The 24,090-nt window shown below is 47.9% G+C and overlaps 1 protein-coding gene across 1 annotated transcript in view; it reads right to left on the bottom strand.

The window, feature by feature from the left end:
• Positions 1 to 579: 579 nt before the first annotated feature.
• The window catches only part of DHRSX (dehydrogenase/reductase X-linked), a 263,013-nt gene continuing 239,502 nt past the window's right edge, over positions 580 to 24,090 (bottom strand). The window contains exon 10 of the transcript XR_011565104.1: positions 580 to 5,980. The gene's annotated coding sequence lies outside the window, so the exon portion shown is untranslated. The remainder of the gene's footprint in view (positions 5,981 to 24,090) is intronic.

The raw sequence follows: 24,090 nt of genomic DNA, 5'->3' as shown, positions 1-24,090 counted from the left end.
CCTGGGAACCATAAGGTTATTACAGAGTATTGAGCAGAGCTCCCTGTGCTGTCCAGCAGGTCCTTGCTGGTTCTCCATGTTAAACACAGCTGTGTGGACATTTCATTCCTTCTATTGAAAGTGTTTCACGAGGTAATCAGAGCACCTTTTACTAATCCATTCATCAGTGGTTGGGTATTTGGGTCGTTTCTGTTTTTTATTATGAGTCATGTGGCTATGAATATCCATGCACAGGTCTTTGTGTAGACACGTGTTCCTTTTTCTTGGGTACAGAAATAAACATGGAATTGCTGGGTCACACGGTAAGTCTACGTTAAAACCTATGCCAAGTGGTTTTCCAGAGTGGTGCACAATTTTATATCCAGACAAGCACGATGGGGTTTCCAATTTCTCTCCACCGTAACACTTGTTAATCCCTTTTTTTTTATTATGGCCACTCTAGTGTGTGTGGAGGGCTATCTCATGCTGGCTATGCAATTCCTTGGAAGTGAACATCTTCTCATTGGCTTATTGGCTATTCTTTGATCTGGGAAAATGCCCATTCCTATTGTTTGCCTACCTTAAATTGGACTATTTACGTTTTTCAAGGTGTTTTTTTTTTTTTTTTTTTTTGATGTAAACCATTCTGAAAGTCTTTTCTTGAATTTGTTACAATGTTGCCTCTGTCTTATGTTCTGGGTTTCTGGCCAGGAGGCACCTGGGATCTTCCCCACCAGGGGATTGAACCTGTGTCCCATACGTTGGCCAGAGGATTCTGCACCACTGGACCGCCAGGGAAGCGCTGCCTCTCTCGTTTAGAAAGGGCCTTTTTCAGGTCACCATTATGCCCATCAGTAGGTGGTCTTTCTGAACAACAGTGTTATCGCCTGTATCAGGATCATGAAAAAGGTACAAAGTTAGTCTTGTGCTTTGCCCGCAGTCTGTCCTTCTTCCACTATAATTTGAGTGATGACTTTGAAATATATGTATCACTTTGTATGGATGTGAGAGCTGGACTATATCATTTTGTACCGCTATGAGAGTTGGACTATAAAGAAAGCTGAGCGCCGAAGAATTGATGCTTCTGAACTGTGGTGTTGGAGAAGACTCTTGAGAGTCCCTTGGACTGCAAGGGGATCCAACCAGTCCATTCTGAAGGAGATCAGTGCTGAATATTCATTGGAAGGACTGATGCTGAAGCTGAAACCCTAATACTTTGGGCACCTGATGCGAAGAGTTGACTCACTGGAAAAGACCCCAATGCTGGGAGGGATTGGGGGCAGGAGGAGAAGGGGATGACAGAGGATGAGATGGTTGGATGGCATCACCGACTCGATGGACATGAGTTTGAGTAAACTCCGGGAGTTGGTGATGGACAGGGAGGCCTGCGTGCTGCAGTCCATGGGGTGGCAGAGTCGGAAACGACTGAGTGACTGAACTGAACTGTATTATTTTTAATACCACCAACAAACACATTCTTCAGGGCATGGGGGCTTTAGCAGATCCTCTGTACAAATGGCTGTCTTTGGTTCCACCAGACGCCCAGCAAGCTTGTGGGGTCGCTCACACCTTCCCGCATCCACTCCTTCGACACAAAGCTAAGTCACAAAACCAAAGCCCTTGCAGGGTCTGCTCTGGGGCCTCTCTCATCTCCACACCATCTGTGAGTACGCCTCATCTTCCAGAACGTTCTCTTAAGCGCTCAACCCAGTTGCAAAGCTCTGATCGCTAATGACCAGGTTGTTCTTTTTTTATTTTTAAATAAGGGGAATTTGCTGTAGGGCCCAGGAAAGTCAAGCAGGGGCTCTGTATAGACCTAGAGGGGTGGGTTGGGGCGGGAGATAGGAGGGAGGTTCAAAGGGGAGGGGATATATGTTTACCTATGGCTGATTCATGTTGAGGTTTGACCAAAAACAGCAAAATTCTGTAAAGCAATTATCCTTCAATCAGAAAATAATTTTTTTTAAAAAAGAACATAAATGCAAAAAAGAAAGAAAACAATAAAATTCTGTAAAGCAATTTTCCTTTGATAAAAAAATAAAGAACATAAATGTAAAAAGAAAAAAAAAATCGATGCGTTCTCTGGCAGGTGCTGAGGGGACGCAGTTTCACGTCCCCATGTGGCTGCATTTTTTTTTTCCCCGTCTCGGGGAGCTCTGGGTTTCAGCTTTTGCCTCCCTCTGTCTGTCGGCTTCTTTATCTCTGCATGTATCTCCGGCTCTGTCAGGTTCTGTCTGCTGGTCTCCGTATCTCCCTGTCTGACTGTGTCTCTCTGGATCCTTGTTTCTCTGTGTCTCTGACTGTGTGTCTGTCTCTCAGCTTCTCCGTCTCTCTTCTCCTGTGAGTGTCTCTGCTTCTGTCTCTGCTTCCCTCTCCGCAGAGAACGGTCCCTCTACCTCTGTGCTTCCGTCCGTCACTCTGCTCACGCCTCGGTCTCTCTGCTTCTGTGTCTCTCTCTGCATCTCGCTCACTGCTGTTCTGTCTGACTCTTGTCTCCTCTGTCTGTCTCACTGTGTCCATCTCTGTTTCTCCCTTCTGACCCCCTGTCTCCTTCACTGTCTGTCTGTGTCTCTCTCTGACTCTGTCTCTCTGCATGTCTTTTCCGTCTGTCTGTCTGCTTCTCTAACTCTCCGTCTGCCTGTCTGTCTCCCCCCGTCTTTAGCTCTGCTCTTCGGCCCTCTCTGTCTTGCGAGATTACACTTCTCTCGCTCGGTCCCTCTGACTCTGTCTCTCCGCTCGCCTCCGTCATTCTGTTCACATGTCTGTCTGTCTCTCTGCTTCTCTGTCTCTGCCGGCATCTGACTCACTGTCTCTGCATCTCGCTCACCTTCTGTCCCTCTGACTCTCTGTCTCTCCGCTCGCCTCTCTCCCCTCTGCTCTGTCTCTCCGCGATTCTCTCCATCGGTCTCGATGCCTCTGAGTCTCTGCTGCCTCTAGCCTCTTCTCTCTGCATCTCTGTGTCTGGCTGTCCTCCTCTCTCTGTTTATCTCGCTCTCTCCGCTCTCCTGTCTGTCTGTCTGCCTCTCTGCATCTCTCTCTCTCTGCGTCTGTGTGTCTGGCTCTCCTCTCTCTGTTTATCTCGCTCTCTCCGCTCTCCTATCTGTCTGTCTGCCTCTCTGCATCTCTCTCTCTCTGCGTCTCTGTGTCTGGCTGTCCTCCTCTCTCTGTTTATCTCGCTCTCTCCGCTCTCCTGTCTGTCTGTCTGCCTCTCTGCATCTCTCTCTCTCTGGGTCTGTGGATGGCTCCTTTCTCCGCTGTGTCTCCTTGCTTCTGTGTCTCTGTCCCCATCTCTCTGCTTCTCTGTCTGTCTCTCTGCTCGCCTCTCTCCCCTCTGCTCCATCTCCCCCCGATTCGCTCGCTCTGTCTCGATGCCTCTGAGGCTCTGCTCCTGTTCCTCTAGCCTCTTTTCCGCCGTCTGCGTGGCTGTCTCTGTCTCTGCTCGCCTCTCTGCGTCTCTGCCCCTCCCAGATCTCTCTGATGCTCAGTCTTCTCCGTCTCTGCGTTTCTCTCTCTGAGTCTTCCATCTCCCTCTCTCTGTGTCTCTCTCTGCACTCCGTGCTCTGTGTCTCTTGTGTCTGCTTTTGCTTCCGTCTGTCTCTCTGTCAGTCTCTGCCTCTGCTTCTCTGTGTCCATCACTCTCTGTCTCTCCGCATCTCTCTCTGTCTCCCCTGACGTCTGTCTACGCTTCTCTTTTCCGTCTGACATTCTCCTGCATCTCTGACCTGTCTCTCTCAAATACTCTGCTGCCTCCCTCTCTGTCTCTCTGTCTGTCCCCCCCCCCCCCCTCTGCCTCTCCCTGTCTCTTTGTGTGCTGTCTGTATGCCTGCCTGTCTCTGCCTTGCTGCTTGTGACTCTGTCTCTCTCTCTCATTTCCCTCACTCTCTGTTTCTCTTTCTGCTCCTGTTTGTCCGGTTCTCTCTCCTTCTCTGCCTCTGCCTCTCTCTGTCTCTCTCTTGTCTCCCTGACTCTCCGCCTCTCTTCCCACACCTCTGATTGTCTGGTCTCTCTCTCGTCTCCCTGCTTCTCCGGGTCTCTCTCTCCTTCTCCGTCCGACTGCGTCTCTCCCACCTTTTCCTCCTGTCTCTCTGCTTTGTCTCCCTGACGCTCTCTCTCCCCCTCTTGGGCTGTCTCTGTGCTTCTCTCAGTCTCTCTGCGTCTCCGCCTGTGTCTCTGTCTCTGCTTCTCTCTCTGTGTCCATCGCTGCCTCTTTATCTCAGTTTCTCCCCGCCTCTCGGGGACTCTCCGTCTGCCCGTGTCTCTGCCTCTGGCTCCTTCTGTCACTCTCTGTCTCTCCACTCCGACCTCTCCATCTCTCTCTCTGCTTGCCTGTCTCTCAGCTTCTCTGTCTCTCTCTCTGCCTGTCTCCTCTCCCCGCCTCTCTGCCTCTCTCCGTCTCCTCCTCTGTCTGACTCTCTCTCTCTCTCTGTATATATATCTGTGTGTCTGTATATAATTTATTTAGGCCTGGTCCCCTGATTCCTTCTCTCTCTGCTTTTCTGCATCTCTCTCTCTCTGCTTGTCTTTCTGTCTCTGCGTCTCTCTCTACTGCTCTACCCACCCGCTGTCCGTCCGTCTCTTCTCTGCATCTCCCTCTATTTCCCCTTCTCTTACTCTCTGTTTCTCCACCTCTGCCTCTTGATCTCTGCCTCTCTCTCACTGTCTCCATCGCTCCCCCCATCTCTCTCTGTCTCTGCCAGGCTGTTTCCATGTGCATCTGTCTGTCCTTGGCGTCCTTGTCTCTCTCCGTCTCTGCTTCTCTCTGACTCTCCAATTCTCTCTCTCTCTCTCTCTCTCTCCAGACTTCTCTCTCTCTCCCCATGCCCCTCTGTCTCTGGTTCTCTGTCTCTCTCAATGCTGTATCAGGACACAGAGACCAGGCGGCATCTCGCAGCCCCCGACCCAGTCCCACCTGGGATACCTGTGCCCCCGTGGGGTGTCTGTCCGGGCCGCCTCTGCTGACGAATGCCCACGCCTGTGCGTTCTCAGATGATGAAGCTGCTGGGAAGTCAGAGACTCTTGGAGAGAAAGGAGGATCTCACTGACCGAGGAGGGAACGCACAGTGATGTTAATATAACGTTGCAACTACATGGAGGCTGACATTTTTACGTGTTGTATGTGTTTCTCTTGGAATTAGAGCATCTTTTAAGTTCGCCCAGAGCATACCCTACTAACTCTCATGATTTCTCTGGCTCCCGGTCTGTAATTATACAATAAAGCTCTCGCACTGGTGGCTCAGATGGTAAAGCGTCTGCCTGCAATGCAGGAGACCCAGGTTTGATCCCTGGGTAGGGAAGATCCCCTAGAGAAGGAAATGACAACCCACTCCAATGTTCCTGCCTGGAGAATCCCACAAACAGAGGAGCCGGCGGGCTACAGTCCATGGGGCCGCAACGACTCAGACACGACTGAGTGACTCACGCTTTCACTTTCACACACGCCCCTCATCACATTCCTGTAAAAGCATCTTTTCAAAGGATTATGCTGAGCCTTCTGGACTTTTTTTCCAGTAGCATTTTCTGAAATGCTTTTCCCTTCTTAATCTCATTTTCTATGGGAGTGATTCAATCCCTGGTCTTGGAAAGACTGATTTGCGTTTTTGGCGTAGAGACCCAGATATCTTCTTAAAAGATGGAGCTGGCTTTGCTCACAGCCCTGTCAGAAGTCAGCCCACACCCAGCTCCTACTACATGTCTGATGAGTCTTCCTGGCTCCTTGGTCAAGGGCAGAGGTCAAAGGTCAAGGGCGGAACCATCTTCACATGCTTCCCAGGTAGCTTTGGCATAAGCATCCTACCCCCAAGGGCTTTGCTTGTCTGGTAACCTCAGCTCTGCACTTTCTCGGAATTCCAGGGACAAGTTCCGGGTCACGGACAGAGTGCAGCTCAGCTCGGGGATGCTCAAGACGGTCCCTTCCAGGGCGGGGAGCGAAGGGAGCCTTCCTGCAGAGTCGGTGGGAATGGAAATTGGTGCAGCCATGAGGCAGAGAACATCACGGAGGTTCCTTAAAAAAAAATAAAGAGAGAGGCACCACGTGACCCCGCCAGCCCACTCCTCAGCACAGACCCAGACGAAACTGATTCAAAAACAGATACACGCACCCCAGCTGTTCACAGGAGAGCTATTTACAATAGCCAGGACATGCAAAACAAGCTACGTGCCCATCAGCAGGTGAATGCAAGAGAGGTGGTACATAAAGACAATGGAATATTACTCAGCCATAAAAAAAGAATGGCCATAATAGCTTTCGCAGCACCATGCTGGATCTAGAGACTGTCACACTGAGTAAGACAAGGACAAAAGTGATGATGTTACTTATGTGTGGAATGCAGAATATGAGAGACATTCTTACTTACATGTGGAATGTAAAATATGAGACCAAGGAACTGACTCACATAGCAGAAAAAGAGTCAGAGGCACAGGAAAGACACTTATGATTGCTAAAGGGATAAATGAGGAGCTTGGGATTAACAGATTTAATCTAGTATATATATACACCAGATTGCCAACAAGGACCTAGTGTACAGCTCACGGCACTCTGCCCAATGCTATGTAACAACCTAAATGGGAAAGGAATTTGAGACAGATTAGATACATATGTATACGTCTAACTGAATCACTGGGCTGTCCATCTGAAACCAGCAACACTGTAAATCGACTCTGTTCAATAAAAAAGTTAAAAATAAGTAACAAACGCTGAGTGGATTACAGATTAATGTCCATGAGAAGATTCTTAGGTCTCTATGGGCCTAGGGATGGTCATACTAAGTGAAGTAAGCCAGACAGACTAATACCATGTGATATGACTTACAAGTAGACTCTGAAAAAAAAATGATACAAATGAACTTATTTACAAAACAGACTCAGAGACACAGAAAACAAGCTTATGGTTATCAACCAGGAAGCATACATTAGGAAGCTGGGGTTAACAGATACAAACTACTCTATGTAAAGTAGATAAGCAACAAGGCCTTTCTGCATAGCACAGGGACTGTATATTCAGTTCAGTTCAGTCGCTCAGTCGTGTCCAGCTCTTTGCGACCCCATGAATCGCAGCACACCAGGCCTCCCTGTCCATCACCAACTCCCGGAGTTCACCCAGACTCACGTCCATCGAGTCGGTGATGCCATCCAGCCATGTCATCCTCTGTCATCCCCTTCTCCTCCTGCCCCCAATCCCTCCCAGCATCAGAGTCTTTTCCAATGAGTCAACTCTTCGCATGAGGTGGTCAAAGTACTGGAGTTTCAGCTTTAGCATCATTCCTTCCAAAGAAATCCCAGGGCTGATCTCCTTCAGAATGGACTGGTTGGATCTCCTTGCAGTCCAAGGGATTCTCAAGAGTCTTCTCCAACACCACAGTTCAAAAGCATCCACTCTTCGGCGCTCAGCTTTCTTCACAATCCAAGTCTCACATCCATACATGACCACAGGAAAAACCATAGCCTTGACTAGACAGACCTTTGTTGGCAAAGTAATGTCTCTGCTTTTGAATATGCTATCTAGGTTGGTCACAACTTTCCTTCCAAGGAGTAAGCGCCTTTTAATTTCATGGCTTCAACAGAAAAAGTAAATACACGTACCGAAAGCGGAGTGGATTACAGAGAAATGTTCATGGGCAGATTCTTATGTGTCCATGGACCTAGGGATGGTCACACTAAGTGACATAAGCCAGACAGAGAAAGACAAATACCATGTCAGACCACTTATATGTGGAAATATAAGTGGAAAGTAATACCCACGAACTTATTTGTGAAGCAGAAACAGACTTGGTGAAACAGCAAACAAACGCGTGGTTACCAAAGTGGAAATGGGGAGGGAAAACTTAGGAGTCTGAGATTAACATACACACTCTACTCCAATCCTTTGGCCATGTGATGCGAAGAACTGACTCCTTGGAAAAGACCCTGATGCTGGGAAAGACTGAAGGCGGGAGGAGAAGGGGATGACAGAGGATGAGCTGGTTGGATGGCATCACCGACACAATGGACGTGAGTTTGAGTAAGCTCCAGGAGTTGGTGATGGACAGGGAAGCCTGGCGTGCTGCAGTCCATGGGGTCGCAAAGAGTCAGACACGACTGAGCCACTGAACAAGAACATACATACACAATAAGCAGTAAGGACCTGCTGTATGGCACAGCGAACTCCACTCAGTATCTTGTCATGACATATAATGGAAAAAAGAATCTGAAAATATATATATGTATCTGTATTCCTGATGTACTTAGCTGTACACTTGAAACTAGCCACGCTGTAAATTACGCTTCCATAAGAAAGTAAAATAAGGAATACCAGACTCTGGGTGGCCTGCAGAGGAACGTCCACCAGGAGTCCCCCCGTCTGTGAGCAGAGAGTGGACAGGGAGTCCAGGCGGTGGAGAGCGCGATGGAGACAGCAAGCGGCGTTCTCATCAGCTGCTCCGCCTTCCGTGTTCACCCCCATCCCTGCCCCACAGAGCTCACCTCGGGCGGGCGACGGTGGACGTCAGCCCCGCGGGAAGGCAGAGAGAGACAGTGAGGGGATGGAGGTGGGGCTGTGTCTCCCCCGCGGCCCCATCTCCCGGGTCGCCAGGGCCCCTGCGCCTAAACCCGCCCCCGCCGCCTCCCGTCCCCCCAGGAGCCTCGGACGTCCCGGGATGACCCGTGCGCGCGCGTGCTGTGGTCCTGGGCGCTGGCCCTCAGGCGCTGGGCCCCGTGAGCCCTGAGCAGCCCGGGTCCTTCCCCGATGCTGTGTCCTTGGCTGTCCTGTCGGCGTGCTTTCTGCTGGCCGCTCACCTGGTTCACGCGCAAGCAGCAGCGTCTGTGAGTCAAGGGGGCAGGAGGCAGCAAGATGGAAGGAGCATAAAAGTTTGATTTCAGGGAGGCGGGCGTGCAGGGCTTGAGGAGGGGGAAGAATCGCGGTGCGGGGGCGCTGTTCTTCCTTCTCTGCTGCACTGTTAGCCTCCTCATGCTGCACTTCGGCACAAATGATACAGAGTGATGCAATAAATTGACTCGTCAACTGATGCATCACTTTAGTTATTGATTCCCAAACGATGATGCAAAATGATATACGTGCAAAACTGATAACAATGATGTTTAAACGATAAGGCTCTTTAAAGGACAAGAAGGAATCAAAAATGACAAATTGGTAAGATGATTTTTAAATGATTTAAAAAATACAAAAAGAATAAAAGGAACTGGTAAGGGTAAGAACAACTTTCTAACACCATACACAAAAATACACTCAAAATGGATTAAAGATCTAAACGTAAGACCAGAAACTATAAAAGTCCTAGAGGAGAACATAGGCAAAACACTCTCTGACATAAATCACAGCAGGATCCTCTATGACCCACCTCCCAGAGTAAAGGAAATAAAAGCAAAAATTAACAAATGGGACCTAATTAAACTTAAAAACTTTTGCACAACGAAGGAAACTATAAGCCAGGTGAAAAGACAGCCTTCAGAAAAGGAGGAAATAATAGCAAATGAAGCAACTGATGAAGAATTAATCTCAAAAATATACAAGCAGCTGCTGCAGCTCAATTCCAGAAAAAGAAACGACCCAATCAAAAAACGGGCCAAAGAACTAAGCAGACATTTCTCCAAAGAAGACATACAGATGGCTAACAAACACATGAAAAGATGCTCAACATTACTCATTATCAGAGAAATACAAATCAAAACCACAATGAGGTACCATTTCACACCAGTCAGAATGGCTGCTATCCAAAAGTCTACAAGCAATAAATGCTGGAGAGGGTGTGGAGACAAGGGAACCCTCTTACACTGTTGGTGGGAATGCAAACTAGTACAGCCACTATGGAGAAGTGTGGAGATTCCTTGCAAAACTGGAAATAGAACTGCCTTATGATCCAGCAATCCCACTGCTGGTCATACACACTGAGGAAACCAGAAGGGAAAGAGACACGTGTACCCCAGTGTTCATCGCAGCACTGTTTATAATAGCCAGGACATGGAAGCAACCTAGATGTCCATCAGCAGATGAATGGATAAGCTGTGGTGCATATACACAATGGAGTATTACTCAGCCATTGAAAAGAATACATTTGAATTAGTTCTAATGAGGTGGATGAAACTGGAACCTATTATAGAGTGAAGTAAGCCAGAAAGAAAAACACCAATACAGTATACTAACACATATATATGGAATTTAGAAAGATGGTAACGATGACCCTGTATGGGAGACCACAAAAGAGACACAGATGTATAGAACAGTCTTTTGGACTCTGTGGGAGAGGGAGAGGGTGGGATGATTTGGGAGAATGGCATTGAAAGTTGTATATTATCATATGTGAAACGAATCGCCAGTCCAGGTTCGACGCATGAGACAAGGTGCTCGGGGCTGGAGCACTGGGATGACCCAGAGGGATGGGATGGGGAGGGAGGAGGGAGGAGGGTTCAGGATGGGGAACACGTGTACACCCGTGGCAGATTCATGTCAATGTATGGCAAAACCAATACAATATTGTAAAGTAACTGCCTCCAATTAAAGAAATTAATTGTTTAAAAAAGAACAATTTTAAAATATTACTGTGACTCAAAATGATAAAAATGACAAAAAATATGGTTAGACTGTGAACTGGAATGATAAAAATATCAATACAAAAAGATGAAACAAACAATTAGCTGTTGCCAAACATGATTTAAAAATCAGAATCATTCAAAAATTAGTAAGATGACAAAAGACGCTAAAATGACATTAAAATGGTAATGATTTAAAGTGGAAAAAAAAAACAAAAAAAGTTTAAAAATAATATATAAGACATAAAAATGATTTAAAAATAGGAATGGGGTCTTCCCTGGCGTTCAAGTGGTTAGCACTCTGAGCTTTCACTGTAGTTGCCAGGGGTTTTATCCCCGGTAGGGGAAGCAAGACCCCACAAGCCACGTGGTTGGCAAAAAAAAATTAGAAATAAATGAGTATTTAAAAAATAAAGATTTAATATGATAAAAATGACAAATGTTGATAAAATTATTTTTTAAAAAATGATTTGAAATGACAATACAAAGATTTAAAGGAATTTTTAAGCGATAAAATGACTGAAAATGATTATAATGAGAAAAAGACTGTAAAAAGATTTTGATAGAAATAGGCTTTAAAAATAGATTTAATACGATAAAAATGACAAATGTGACAAAACGATGTTTAAAAAGTAATTTGAAATGATGATACAGTAAAGATGAAAAGAAATGTTTAAGTGATAAAATGACTTTGAAAAATGATTATAATGAGAAAAATACTGTAGAACGATTTTTAAATAATTAAAAATAATAAAAATGCCAGACGGAGGGATGTATGTACACCGTGTGGCCGAGTCACATTTTGCTGTACAGCAGGAGCTAACACATATTAACAGAAGAGGGGAGACTGAGGGAACTGCGCGACATCATTTCATTCATATGAAGCTGAAAACTTGGAAACCTACGTGACCTGTTTAGGGCTCAATATATAAGTCATCACAGTAGCTCAGGCCACATTTTTAAAACATAACAGCATGAAGTAAAATCCTTACACATTATTAAGTGAAAGAAACACAATAAGAAATTCATGCTTACAAAGAAAAACTGCATATCTCTTATTTGTAAAATGTATATGCTTCCCTCATTATAACAGCATGTAAATAAAACCAAATACTAATTTTTTACTCAAAAAAATATTTTGAAAGGGTTGAGAAGCAGCAAATCTGCTCAATCCGTTTAGGCTTCAATAAACACGTGATCACAGTAGCTAAGGCAACACTTTTTAAAATATAACAGGATAGAGAGAAAAACCTAATGTATAGTTAAGTTAAAGGAACAGAATCAGAAATGCACGCTTACAAAGAAAAAGTATTGTCATATTTCTTATCTGTAAAATGTATATGCTTTCTTCACTGTAGTAGAATATAAATAAAACCAGATACACATTTTTTAATTAAAAGATAAATCAATAAAAATGAGTAAATGATGCTAAAATTTATAATCATCCCCCAATAAATAAAGCAAACAGAAATAGATACTAAAATGATTTTTAAGGGACTGAATTAGACATTTTGCATCCTGTATTCCTGTGGACAGTGATAGTCATATAATAATATTTATTACATTTATTATTAATATAATTATTAATATCACATATTAATAAATAATAAGCAATTACAGAGTAAACCCCCAAAAGAAGAGAAAATCACCCCCAGCTCAAGACTTACCTGCATTTCCTTTGAACAAGATAAAAAACACAAGGAGAGGCCGGGGAAATTCACTCACAGGGCAATCTCACAGTTGGTTTTTGTTAACACATGGTAATGTATCTGTTTCAATGCCACGCTCTCAAACCGTCACAGCCTCTCCTCCAAATCCACCAGAATTGAAAAAGACACATCTGTGCTTGAGCTCAGTCGTGTCTGACTCTGTGAGACCCCCCCCCCTGACTGTAGCCCCCACTGGACTGCTCTGTGCATGGAGATTCCCCAAGGCAATCATACTGGACTGAGTTGCCATGCCCTCCTCCAGGGGATCTTCCCGACCCAGGGATCGAACCCAGGTCTTCTATCATTGCAGGAAGATTCTTTACCATTGGAGCCACCCGGGAAGCTGAAAAGAGAGACACGGCCTGCAACGTTCAATGCACCTCTGTTTGCAACAGCTGTGACGTGGAGGCAACTTTTTCTTTCTGTACACTTTTCTTAATACAGCTGCCTTTGCTCATGGGTGCTGAGTGGATGGAGTTTGACGTCCCAGTGTGCTTGCCTTTTTTTTTTTTTCTCCTCTTGGGTATCTATCCAGGGCACGTTTGATTTTTCTAGGAGCTCTATGGATGGTCTTGGGCTGGGAGGTTTCCCAGGAGGCAGAATGTGGGCTGGGATTCAGCGGGTATTTGGGGAGGGGGCTGCGGACAGCCCAGGCAGCTCAGTGGGGCGGGTTAGACTTTACTGCTCAGGAAACGCAGCGTTCTGTAAAGCCAGTGGGAGCAGCTGGCCGTGGGGCCAGGGGACTCCTCGTCCACCTCCCCTGGGGGGCTGGTGGGCCTGGATTCCAATCTGCACTGACCTCCTGCTTCCACGGTAGCCAGTGGGCTTAAGGAGGTAGCTTCAGTCACCAAATTGACTGTCACTCACTCGTGTCTGCCTCTTTTCAGATCCCATGGACTGCAGCCCGCCAGGCCCCTCCGTCCATGGGGATTCTCCAGGCAAGGATACTGAAGTGGGGTGCCGCTTCCTCTTCCAGGTCATCTTCCCAGACCAGGGATTGAACCCGGGTCTCTCACACTGCAGGCAGATTTTTTACCGACTGACCCACTGGGGAAGCCCAGTCACCAAAGCCAGAGTCAAGTACAAACTGCCCCTTACCACAGATGCTGGCCATCTAACTTCACAAGGATTAGACCAAGTGTTGCTGCAGCTGTTGACCTTCCACACCCCCTGAAGGGACCTCAGGGCGGACAGTAGAAGGCCAGGTCCTCAGATAGATATTTTCAGGAGCCCATTCTTTCAGAAGCCAGTTCTCATATCTCCTCCTACCTAGAGAAGCCCTGAAACCATTAATAGTGATAACTATTCCTCGGGACTAGAAGAAGTCCCTGTTCAGGCACCACTTGTCGGGGTCCAGCCCCGGGGGATCCAGGGAAATTTGAAGGAGAGACGGCTTCTGCGATCAGGATACAATAGCTTTAATTAAATATTAATTAGAGATATAAAGAGTAATAGAATAAAGATAGCTCAGTAGGAAAATTCAGTGGAGAAAAGAGGCCGAATAACTTGCTTTATGTGGAAAGCTAATAAAATTCTAAGGCAAAGAATTTACATCACCTACGTAGGCCGCAGGTGTCCTCCCGTTCTCCCAAAGGAGAGGAGACACTAAGGCCTCCTCGGTCAGATCTTAGAAGCCCAGACATAATTAGTAGGCTTGACGAGCCTCCAAGTTTCAGATGCAGATTCAGCCAAAAGGTGAGAGAAAAAACGACATGGAGAGACCAGTCTTTTGAGGAACTGATCCCATTTTTTATTTTTTCAGGCTGTTTTTATACACTGAGATGTTATACAAAAGTCATGTGGGGTCAACAGTCCTGACTTTTATCAAAGTCAGGTGCTTCAAACAAATGCATACAGAGGTCTTAGGGGTGTTACATCATCTTCTGGCCAGGGGGCCTGCTGACAATTTATGACCCTCTCCTTGTGACAGCGGTCAGTCAACCAAAACACTTATTTTTCCAGGGGTGATTATTTTTAAAACAGACGCCACCTTCCGAAGGTACCAGATTAAGTTACATTCCTATAAGGTGGGGGTGTAGTGGGTTTTATTTAAAGAAAAAAATTGCTTAGCTTAAGGTCCAACGTGATTAATATCAAAGATTAATACTTATTTTTTCCATATATTCATTAATGTGTATAAAAACAGGGGATGTAGAGATTTAACAGTAAACATTGGCTCAACAAATAAAAAACCCTTCACCAATACAATTTTTAATCAGCCCACTATACTTATACTAATAGTTTTCTAACTTCTCTAAAAAACCTATTTTTAAAAGGTTTAAAACATCTCATGCCTCTCATGGTTGAGAGGCTGTGAACAATCACATGTGGCCGGACAAGCCTGTCAGGAAGGCTAGAGAACCTTCAGAGAAGTTTGTAGGTTAAAACACTCTTGTCATGCCCAGGAGTTTTGATTAACTGGAGCTCTAAGTTAACTCCTTCTCCGAAAGAGGTGGTGGGGGACAGCCCCCCGGAAAGTCAGAGGTGTAGGTGAGAGCACAAAGTAGTAAAGTAGGCAGACTCTGGTTTTGGGGGTAGGTGCTCGAAAATTTCCAAGGGGACTCCTGAGGCTCGATCCCACCTTTGCGTATGTCGAGCCTCCTTCCTCATGACCTTTGCCATGGGCGGAGGTCCTCACGCTAGCGCCCGACAGTCGATGAGATCAGCAGAAACCTTTTTGCAAAATATTACCCCTTTGATTGCACAAACTCCCCATTTGGCTTCCCTGGTAGCTCAGACGGTAGAGAATCCACCTGCAATGCAGGAGACACGCGTTCGATCCCTGGGTTGGGAAGATCCCTTGGAGAAGGGCATGGCAACCCACTCCAGTCTTCTTGCCTGGAGAATACCATGGACAGAGGAGCCTGGCGGGCTGCAGTCCAGGGGATCGCAAAGAGTCAGACATGACAGAGTGACTAAACCACCCCCGTTTACCAAAATCACATCTGTATTAACTTTTCCCCTCCCTGCCTCTTTGGAGCAGTTTCTCAGAGCTGTCTGAGGTGCTGTCTCCCCGGCCGCAGTCCTCATTTCGTACCCAAGTCAAACTTAACTCACAGCTCTCACGTTGCACTTGTTTTTTTAAAGTCCATGCCAGGTCCTGGCAGCTGGGATCTGGGTGGCGAGGCTGGGGACCGGGGCTGAGGGGCACAGCAGGGCAGTGGACCTGAGAGGCATGAAGGCTCTGCAGACTCGGGGAGGGGCTGGGTTGGCTCCTAGAGACAGCAGGTTCCCAGCGGGGTGGGCGAGCTTCCCACTGAGTCACGGAATGAGGTCGGAGCTGAGCTTCGAGTGCTGGGCTCTGACAGTCCTGCATGGCTCTCTCAAGCCTGCTGCTACGGACAGCTTCAGTTCAGTCCAGTAGCTCAGTCATGTCTGACTCTCTGCGACCCCATGGACCGCAGCATGCCAGGCCTCCTGGTCCATCCCCAACTCCCGGAGCTTGCTCAAACTCACGTCCATCGGTCCAGGTCCCTTCAAAGTTCATATGTTGAAGCCCAAACCCCCAGAGCAGCTGTATGTGGGGCAAACAATACATTCAAGTGAAAAGAGGGAATGCCTCTTACACTGTTGGAGGGGTTGTAAATTGGTTGCAGCCACTATGCAGAACACGATGGAGGTTCCTTAAAAAACTGAAGACAGAACTACTGTGTGAGCCAGCCATCCCACTCCTGGGCAGGTACCCAGAGAAGAATCATAATTTGAAAAGACACATGCACCCTAGTGTTCATAGCAGCCAGGACATGGAAGCAACCCAAGTGTCCATCAACAGAGGAATGGAGAAAGAAGATGTGGTACATTGACACAATGGAATATTACGCAGCCATGAAAAGGAATGAATGCCCTTTGCAGCAATGTGGATGGAACTAGAGATGATCATATGAAGTGAGGTCCAATAAGTCAGAGAGAGAAGCGGAAGTATTGCGTGACATCACTTATACGGGGAATCTAAGAAGAAATGGAGAAGGGAATGGCAACCCACTCCAGTATGCTTGCCTGGAGAACCCCATGGGCAGAGGAGCCCGGCGGGCTACAATTCATGGGGTCGAAACTAAGCCATCACCAAGAACAAATAATACAGATGAACTTACAAAAAAGAAACAGACTCACAGATGTAGAAAATGAACATATGGGGGTAAGGATATGGGGAAGGGATAGTCACGGAGTTTGGGATGGACATGGACACACATCTGTATTTAACATGGAGAACCAGAAAGGACCTGCTGGACAGCACAGGGAACTCTGCTCAATCCTCTGTAATAACCTTACGGTTCCCAGGGGGGAAGGATGGGGAAGGGATAGTTAGGGAGTCTGGGATGGACATGGACACACTGCTGTGTTTAACATGGAGAACCAGCAAGGACCTGCTGGACAGCACAGGGAACTCTGCTCAATGTCATGTGGCAGCTTGGATGGGAGGGCAGTTTGGGCAGAATGGATCCATGTATACATATGGCTGAGTCCCTTTGCTTGTCTACTTGCAACTGTCACAACATTTTTTAAATCAGCTGTACCCTAATATAAAATAAAACATCCACATAAAAAATAAATACAAGGATTGTGCTCCATCTTCTGAAATTTTTTCCAGTAGCATTTTCTGCAATGCTATTCCCTTAATCCCATTTTCTTTGGGCAGGATTAAATCCTTGCTGTTTGCAAGACTAATTTGAATTTTTGGCAGAAAGACCCAGATGTCTCTTTCTGGTCAACACTGAGCCGGCTTTGCACACAGCCCTTGCTAGGAGTCAATGCAGAGCCAGCTCTCCAGGCATTTCTGATGAGCCGTCCTGGCCACTGGAAGGTCAGTGACAGAACTGTTTCCATGTATTTCCCAGCTGGCATTTTGCATAAACATCCTACAAACTGAGGGTTTTGTTTCCCCAACAACATCAGCTCTGCGCTTTCTCAGAATTTCAGGGCCGTGTTCTGGGTCACAGATAGACTGCAGCTCGCCTTGGTGATATCAAGATGGTCCCTCCCAGGGTGTGGGGAGAAGGCAGTCCTCCTGCAGTGTTGTGGGAATCTAAACTGGTGCAGCCATGATGGAGAAAACCATGAAGGTTCCTCCAAAAACTAAAAACGGAGCTACAATATGGCCCAGCAATCCCACTTCTGGGCATATTTGTGGAGAAAACTATGGTTCAAAAAGACACATGCACCCCTATTTCCACAGCAGCACTATTTGCAATAGCCAGGACGTAGAAGTGACCTAAGTGTACACCAGTAGAGGAACGGATAAAGAAAATGTGGTACATATATACACAGTGCAATATTACGCAGTCATAAAAAAAGGACTAAATGGTGCCACTTGCAGCGATGTAGATGAGCCTAGACAGAGTCACAGTAAGTGAAGTACGTCAGACAGAGAAAGACAAATACACATTATCACTCATGTAGAATCTAAAATAAGACAAATCTACAAAACAGAAGCAAGCTCGTAGATATAGAGAACAAATATGATTACCAAAGGGGAAAGGGCTGAGGAAGAGGTAAATCAGGATTTGGGGATGAACAGAGACTTTATGTAGTGGAATGAACAATGCAATCAACGAGGACCGACTGGGGTTCCTAGGGGTCCAGTGGTTAAGACTCCTCACATCTACTTCAGGGCGCTGGGGTTCCATCCCTGGGCAGGGAACTAAGATCCCACCCACTGACAGTGAGCAAAAATGTTTGTTGCTTCAGTAGCTAAGTTGTGTCCATCTCTTTTGTGACCCCATGGACTGCAGCCCGCCAGGCTCCTCTGTCCATGGGATTCCCCAGGCAAGAATACTGGAGTGGGTTGCCATGCCCTCCTCCAGGGGATCTTCCCGACCCAGGGATCAAACCTGAGTCTGTTATGTCTCCTGCACTGGCAGCCTGGTGCTTTACCACTAGCATCACCAGGGAAGCCACAGGGAACAACAACAGTATTTTATAAAAACATGTAAGGAAAATAATCTGCAAACAATAACTGAGTCCCTCTGCTGGACACATGGAGCTAACACACGATTGCAAATCAACTATACTTCAACTGAAGAAAAGAACCTCTCCCTGGGACAGACACCACTGTCCAGCCCTGAGCCCTGAAAGGTAAAAGGCTTACTCACTCAGTTGTCTCTCTTTGCGACCCTGTGGAATGTATAGCCCACCAGGCTCCTCTGTCCATGGGACTCTCCAGGGAAGAAAACTGGAGTGAGTTGCCCTCCTCCAGGGGGTCTTCCAGACCCAGGGATTGAACCGGCGTCTACTGTATTGCAGGCAGATTCTTTGCTGTATAGTTCAAAAAATATAGAGAAAAGCTTGTCTCTGGGACAGAAACCACTCTCGAGCCCTGAGCCTTACTATCTCTGACAATCAGCATCTCGTTGTGTCAGAAAAATGCCCCGCGATGCTAGACTCACTCCTAGGATCACTGTTCCTCCTAGAGCTGTGTCTCCCAAGCCACATGCAAGGACTGTGAAATCCTGGCAGGGCAAGGCTGAAAGGCAGTGATGCCCATGTGACACTGAGCTGTCCATGCTGACATCCAGCTGCACTCTGATGATGGCTCAACACTCACTTTCCCAGAAGGCTCTAAGACATGAGGGTCTGGAAGCTTTGATCTCATTTATCGGTGATGATCAAATTGGGATGAAGGATCAAAGAGGAAAGACCTCCCTTATTTGCTGGATGGATCTGGGCCAGAGGTGGAAAGAGGTGCACTTTGGAATATATTGGGTTTTTACAAAATCCTGTGTTAAGAGCTGTCCCAGACATCTCTCACGATAAGCCAACACTTTTCAAACATGTATCCTCAGCGATTTCACCTGATGCACCTTGATGGTTCTGGTCCAGGTCTGCCCTGGGAACCCACTGCTTTTATTCTTCCCGACATCGATCAAAAGCAAATCAGATTACGAAAATGGCTGAGCTGCCTGCAGAGTAGTTAGGATGGAGGGTTGGGCGTGTGTGCAGGAATGGGGAGGGGGACCGGGGGGTGGTTTACAGGGTCTGTGGAGCTTGAAGGCTGCAGCAGGATTCGGGCTGGCAGGAGGAGAAGGCTGAAAACAGCAGTGCTGGAAAATGGGGGGAATGTGACGTTGTCGCATGTAAAGGTCACCCGAGGAGCAGTCCAGGGCTGGTGTCAGTCCTCAGAAAGCAGGGTTCTTGCATTTCCCTGCTCCCACACCCTGAGTTATGGTCCGTATCCTTGTGGTCCAGGGGGTGGATCCCCATTCCAGGGGCAAGTAGGGAGAAGACGAGGAGAGGAAAGGGCACGCTGCGTCTGTCTTTGAAGGACGGCTTCTGGCACGTGGTACGCGGATGGGAAGAGAGAGCCTTGCGTTGGAAGGTCTGTGTGTGAGTGACGGTGTCAGCTCCGTGACCGTGAGCGAGGCTCAACTTCTGTAACGCGATGATGGTGTCGGTGCTGCTGGTGATGACGGTGGAGGAGGTGACGGTGGACGTGATGACGCTGACGGTGGTGGTGGGGACGACGGTGAGCGTGACGGGGGGGACGACGGTGAGCGCGGTGCTGGTGGCAACGTGGAGGGCGGCGGTGAGCCTGCTGGTGACGGTGGCGATCATGATGTGAGTCATCACGGAGGTGACGATGCTGACGGAGGCGACGGTGGCCTCACTGATGGCGAACCTCGTGATGACGGCCGTGACGGCGCGGATGGGCAGGGTGACGGGGATGAAGATGGTGAGCGTCATGACGACGACGAGCGTCATGACGACACAGACGTCGTGACGTCATGACGTCATGATGGTGGGCGTCATGGCGGCGACGCTGACGACGATGGTGGTGAGGATGACGGCGGTGATAATGATGATGGTGGTGAATGTAATGGTGATAATACTGATGCCGGTGAGGCTGGTGATGGTGATGAAAGTGGTAATGGTTGTAAACGTTGATGATGGTGATGAACACGGCACAGCCACTATGCAGAAGAGTACAGAGGTTCTTCCAAACACTAAAAATCCATCAAGCAAGTCCGCTCCTGGACACACATGCAGAGGAAACGCTAATTCAAAACGATGCACGCACCCCACTGCTCACTGCAGCACTATTTACAACAGCCAGGACGTGGAAGCAACCCAAGTGTCCAGCGACAGACGATGGATCAAGGAGATGTGGTACATATACGCAATGGAATATTACGCAGCCATAAAAAGGGGAAGGAAGCCATGCCATTTGCAGCAGCATGCCTGCACCCAGGGATGATCCCACTGACTGAAGTGACTCAGAGGAAGGCAAATGTATCACTTATATGTAGACTCTAAAAAGCAGTACAAGTGAGCTGACTTACAAAACACAAACAGACTCACAGACATAGAAAACAAACTTATGGTCCCCAGAGGGGCAGGAGGGGGTGACTTTAGGAGGTTGGATTTAGCAGATACACACTAGTATATGTAAAATAAACAACAACCTACTAGTAAAGCACAGGGAACTTTATTAATAATCGATAATGGAAAAGAACCAAAAAATATACGTATATATTCATGTATAGACTGAAGGTGGGAAGAGAAGGGGATGGCAGAGGATGAGATGTTTGCATGGCATCACCGACTCGATGGACATGAGTCTGAGTGAACTCCGGGAGTTGGTGATGGACAGGGAGGCCTGGCGTGCTGCGATTCATGGGGTCACAAAGATACGGAGACCACTGAGCGACTGGACTGAACTGATTCACATATAACTAAATCATTTTGCTGCACACCTGAGACTAAGAATATTTTAAGTGAACCATACTTCAAACAGGCCAGTGGGAGTTTGATATATGAAGCAGAGCACCCAAATCTGGTGCTCTCAGACAACCTGGAAGGGTGGGGTGGGAAGGGAGATGGGGGAAGTTAGGAGGGAGGGGACATGTGTATGCTTATGGCCGATTCATGCTGACGTACAGCAAAAACCATCACTATACTATAAAGCCCTTATTGTAAAATTAAAAATTAAAAAAAACTACTCATAAAGGCAGACAGAGAAGGAGAAATATCACATAAAATCCCTTATATGTGGACTGTAAAAATAAATGAGACAAATGAACTTACAAAACATAAAGAGACTCACAGACTTATTAGAGAACGAACTTACGGTTGCCAGCGGGGAAAGACACGGTAAATGGATAGGGAGTGTGGGCTGGACATGGACACACTGCTGTATTTCACGTGGAGAACCAGCAAGGACCTCCTGGGCAGCACAGGGAAGTCTGCTCAATACTCTGTAATAACCTTCTGGTCACCAGGGGGAAGGATGGGGGAAGGGATAGTCAGGGAGTCTGGGATGGACATGGACACACTGCTGTATTTAACATGGAGAACCAGCAAGGACCTGCTGTCCAGCACCGGGAACTCTGCTCAGTGTCACGTGGCAGCCTGGATGTGAGGGGAGTTTGGGGGAGAATGGAAGTGTGACATTGAGAGTGTTAGTCGGTCAGTCGTGTCCGACTCTTTGCGACCCCATGTAGCCCACCAGGCTCCTCCGTCCATGGGATTCTCCAGGCCAGAATATTGCAGCACCTACCCATTTCCTTCTCCCCCAATACAAAATAAAAAGTTCAAAAAACAAAAACAAACCCCACTCCTCAGCAAAGACTGACAAGTTCTGTTTCCCCAAACTCACGCTCACAGGAGACAGACTTGGTACCATTTTACTGCACATCCCGATGATCTCTGGCATCTGTTCATCACACCTTGGGGCTCCGGCAAGGGCTCATTTCTGTCTGCCCGGTGCCTGGCTGAGTGTCTGACGCCTCCGCCACGCTCCACAAAAGCCTTCAATGGTGAGATGGTGTCAGTGAGCCAGACCGCGGTGACGGGTGTCAAGGCGGAGAAGCGGAGATGGCAAAGTGAGAAGACACGGAGTCATCGGGAACCGGAGAAGCTCCGGGGGGGGGGGAGGGGAGGAGAAGGCCAGACAAGCACACATACTCCTTCCGTGTATGCATGTGGCTCATCAAAGCCCCAGAGAGGGTGCTTCTCCCTACCCGCCTCCATCTCCGGGATGCTCAAAGTACCAGCCTCTCTGCTCAGACGTCCTCTGTACGCAACACGGGCCATCTCCGTCTCCAGCATCATCATAGACTGTTCTCGACACAGCAGGTGGACGCATCCCGTCTCCACCGTCCTGCTTCCAGAAACTCAGCCTGGGTTGTGAGCTGCACGCAGGCTGGGACAGGGGGCTCTAGCAGAGTAGGTACGGAGGTCGTTTGCTGTTCGGTCAGCAAGTCGTGATCGACTCTTCGCGACCGCCGAGGGCCGAAGCACACCAGGCTTCCCTGTCCCTTTGCCATCTCCCGGAGTTAGCCCAAATATCACACCTGACTCACTGGAAAAGACCCTGATGCTGGGAAAGATTACAGGCAGGAGAAGGGGGCGACAGAGGATGAGATGGTTGGATGGCATCACAGACTCGATGGGCGTGAACTTGGGCAAATTTGGGCAAAGTCCGGGGAGGTCACACAAGGACAGAAACTGGCCAAGGAGCGGGAGGAATTACCGAGCCAGCCCCGTCAAGGTGACTGGGGAGGGTAATATCGTGGTGATGTTATGAGAAACAGTGTAAATGATTTCCCAGGGTGATCTGGGGACAGGTGTGGGAGGTGGGGTATTTATACTCCGTGTGCATTGGCAGGGCTTCCCACGTGGTTCCGACGGTGAAGAATTTGCCTGCCAATGCTGGAGACCCAGGTTCCATCCCTGGGTCGGGAAGATCCCCTGGAGGAGAGCATGGCAACCCACTCCAGTATTCTTGCCTGGAGACACCCTGGATGGAGGAGCCTGGTGGGGCTACCCTCTATGGGGTCCCACTGAGTCGGACACGACTGAAGTGACTTAGCACGCACAGATCAAATCTGGACTTGACACAGGAATTCAGTTCAAGAAGCTCTTGCAGGCTTCTACTGACGAGGCATATCGTAAGCTGCTCTGAACAGAACTCGGGTCCTACCACACCATCTGGTGAGAGAACCACCTTCATTCTCACGGAGAGCCCCTGAGACTGCCCGCCAACTGCGGTCCCAAATGCCTGCAGCTGTCACAGTGAGGAACGCTTTACGTTCGAAAGGACAAGTGATAAATCGATTAGAAAAGATGCTATGTAAGCAGTAGTGCTGGAGAAGACTCTTGAGGGTCTCGTGGACAGCTAGGAGATCCAACCAGTCCATTCTAAAGACATCAGGCCTGCATATTCACTGGAAGGACTGATGCTGAAGCTGAAACTCCAATACTTTGGCCCCCTGATGCGAAGAGCTGACTCATTGGAAAAGACCCTGCTGCTGGGAAAGATTGAAGGCAGGAGGAGAAGGGGACGACAGAGGATGAGATGGCTGGATGGTATCACCGACTCGATGGACATGAGTTTCAGTAAACTCCGGGAGTTGGTGATGGACAGGGAGGCCTGGTGTGCTGGAGTCCATGGGGTCACAAAGAGTCGGATACGACTGAAGGACAGAACAAGGAAAATGTTAAGTCACAACTCTCAGGCTGTGCTTTTTTTGTTTGCTTCAGTTGACACTTCCTAAGAGGAATATTAGTGAATGAGCATAGAACGCAAAAGAAAAAGAGGTTTGTGCCCGCTGCGGGGTATGCGGGCTTCTCCCCTTGCTTTGTGTGGTAAGCACCCTCCAGCCGTCTTTTGGGCATGGGTCCAGTGGGATCCAGGTAAGGGCTCCCCGTTTCCTTAGACTTAACAGTTAACATGTGCGGCTTGCACAGCTCTGGAGCCATCTGGAATCACAGCACCATTTCCCCGCCAGCTTCGAAGTCCGGGTTAGGCTTTCTTGGAGAGGTTTGGAAACCACGCCCGAAAGGCTTCCAAAGCAAACCTGCCCGGACACGCCCGTCCCCCTCGCCTCCTGCTGCAAGCAGCTCCCAGGAAACACAGAGAAATCTGTATTCGGACTGTTCTGTTTCT

Source organism: Bos indicus, chromosome X (assembly GCF_029378745.1).
Source record: "Bos indicus isolate NIAB-ARS_2022 breed Sahiwal x Tharparkar chromosome X, NIAB-ARS_B.indTharparkar_mat_pri_1.0, whole genome shotgun sequence".
In the NCBI taxonomy this organism is placed as follows: domain Eukaryota; kingdom Metazoa; phylum Chordata; class Mammalia; order Artiodactyla; family Bovidae; genus Bos; species Bos indicus.
The sequence above is the reverse complement of the archived record's forward strand: the minus strand, read 5'-3'. Positions and strand labels throughout refer to the sequence as shown.